Consider the following 3,055-nt stretch of genomic DNA (forward strand, 5'->3'; position numbering starts at 1 on the left):
TTGGGAACACCCACACGGGCTCTGGACAACTCATGTGCAAGGATTCCTGGATTTGGAATGGAGAGATTTCCAGCCTGATCTCTTCTGGACATGGTCTCAGTACATGGCTTAGGAATGGGTAGTCAGAGCCACGCTGGGGCATTTTGGTACAGCATGGATTCAGTTAGAAAAGATTTAGAAATTCTTTCTTCAAATGTTTATATTGCATCATAACAAGAAAAAAACCCAAACAACTAAATGTGTGGCACAGAAACATTAAGGTAAATTGCATTTATGTAGAATAAATTCAGAAAGTGTAAAACTAATTGACAATTAGATCAATTTTTGCAGGTTTATATTTAAAAAAATTAAATCTTAAATCTCAGGCATTTAGTCTTAAAAAAAGGACCTGACTTAACTAAAACACTGTTATAATAATGATTTAATTAGATTTCTTTTCTATTCACATTAAAATCTTTGTCATAAGAATGAGCCACAGCATTGTGGAATATTAATATGAGAGATATTCTTATTCACACTACCGAGTCTCATGGTAGGCCTTATAGCTGAAAAATAATGTTTAATTTAAGTATTAAACCCCTCCAACTTACTTATCCTAGCTTTTTAAAAAATTATTCAAGTATCTAGCAGTGTGCTAAATATCTTACCTGTGGTCTAACACCTAAGTGACCCTGGGCTGGAGAAGACAATCTCCACAGGTCCCTTCCAACCTCAACATCCATGAGACTCTGTGACATCCACTGCCCACCTGCAATGCTGGATGATGTGAGGCACAGTGATCCACGTGAAAGCCATGCAGGATAAAGGAGAGCAAGCTGTCCAGAGGAGGGTTTCCAAGCTCAGTTGTATTTTTTGGAGAACCCTGAGCACAGCAGCCAGTGCTTTCTGAGCTATTTGGAAGCATTAACATAGCTCAAAATAAATTCCTTAACCGCCTATTTTGCTTAGTGAAATGATGAATTATCAAATATACGTTTCTAATGTGGTACGAGTAAGTTTGCAGAAGGCACCAAGATCTGCTTGTGTCCCATGATTCATTTATTTCTGAGTGGAAAACGAAACAGAAGTGGTTTTGTAGGCATCATTAGGCAATTCCTCCTGCTCCCCACTGGGATCCCCACCGATTCCCCACGGCATCATCGATCCTCCGGAATTGTCGCACGCCCTGAGCGCAGCCGGGCAATAGGGGGGTGAGGACAATCAATAGAAAGTACAATAAAATAATAAACTTGGCTGGGAAGAGCAGAGGTACAGTTAGACCTTAGAATCTAACCTGTGAGCTACATTTACATTGGACAGGCTCTTTGTCTATTAAAGCTTAACTCCACAGAGCTTGGACTGGGTTTCTATAAGCAAGGCACACAATCAATCTTGTGCAAAACCTGTTAGTGGAACGCTGTTGTGATACTAGCTATTCCTGGGATTTGAATGCTGCAGTGCCTTTGCTGAGCTCTAACCAGTGGCTCTAAAATCTGAACATTTAAATCCCATTAAAGAATTATCTGTGTGTAAGATGTTTTATGTGATAATATACACAACAACACATCCTAGACTCCATTAGGTCTTTGCACTTGTATAATGTAGATTAGCTCAGTTAGTCTTTGCCAAATGACTCACTAAAATTAATTCTTGCAGGTGGACACATGACTAAATTTGAAACAAAATCTGCATCTCTTTTCATGCACTATAAAGCCCTGTAAAACAGAATTTACATTAGATAAGGTAATAACTCTTCTCTATAGTAGTATTTAGATTTATAGAATCATAGAATGGCCTTGGCTGGAAGGAACCTTAAAGATCATCTCGTGCCACCCCTGCCATGGGCAGGGACACCTTCCACTATCCCAGGCTGCTCCAAGCCCCATCCAACCTGGCCTTGGACACTGCCAGGGATCCAGGGGCAGCCACAGCTTCTCTGGGCAGCCTGTGCCAGGGCCTGCCCACCCTCACAGGGAAGAATTTCTTCCTGATATCTAATCTAAACCTAATGTCTTTCTGTTTGAAGTCATTTGCCAAACAATGATAATATTTCAGATATTTTAATGCAATTTATACATTTAAAAGTGCTGTGCAGCCTCCCAGCCTCTCAGGGAAGGACGGCTGCATGTTGCAGATGTACAGAATGTGACAGCCAACTGCTTCCAGTCTCCTCAGCGCAGGGAATGAGCAAGGAGAAGCCAGAAGCCAGAGCTTTTTTTTTTGAGGATATTTGCATTGTGCAACTCATTCTATAAAGTTTAAGATGTTTTCTTCTTATATTGTATCCTTCATTTCTCTTCCCCTTGGCTTTCTGCTCTCTGAACTCCAGCACGCAGGAACGCTTCCCAACACCTGACTAAAGGTTTCAGCTGCATCCCAGCAGACCCAAATTTGGGGCAAATTTCGGACTTTGAATGCCCTGTTGGGTTTTTTAGCATGGCGCACAATCTCACGGGCTCCAGGGGAAGGGCAGGGGGCTGCAGCTGCCCCAGGTGATGCCGGGGTCAGGGGCTGTTCCTGGGAGCCCAATGCCTCTTTAAATGCAGGAAAGGTGGGGGAGCAGCTGCTCTCAGCTCTGCTCTGCACCACGTGGACCTGCAGCAGCCTGTGAAGGTGAGGGAGCAGTGAGGAAAGGTCAGTGCAGCCATTATGTTTCTATGGATTAGCAGCTTTTCCTCACATGTATATGAATCTATAGTGAATTCCCCTGTAGCCTTAGATGCCAGTAATTATTGACTGTGGTGTGGTACAGCTGTAGTTTTACTGCATCGTTAGAGGAACTTCTTCCACTCTGGTGCTTCCAGGGGCGTCTCCAGTCATGTCCCAGGACACTTGTGATGTGCACTGGAAGATACATTGTGTGATTTTGTGTTTTCTTAGAGGGGAAAATGCTTTGTGTCTCTTGAATATTTTCGTTCTTGTGTTAAGCTCAGCACTCAGTGTTTAGGGGTTTTCTCCTTTGTGTGGGTGGAGAGCAGACGGTGTTAATGGAACATCATCTGTGCAGAACTCTCTGCTTCAGCAGCCTGTGGACCCTCAGCCCTTGGCATGTGGGTGTCTCTGCCACTGTGGGTAA

This window comes from Corvus brachyrhynchos, unplaced genomic scaffold (genome assembly GCF_000691975.1).
Source record: "Corvus brachyrhynchos isolate BGI_N302 unplaced genomic scaffold, ASM69197v1 scaffold220, whole genome shotgun sequence".
NCBI lineage: Eukaryota > Metazoa > Chordata > Aves > Passeriformes > Corvidae > Corvus > Corvus brachyrhynchos.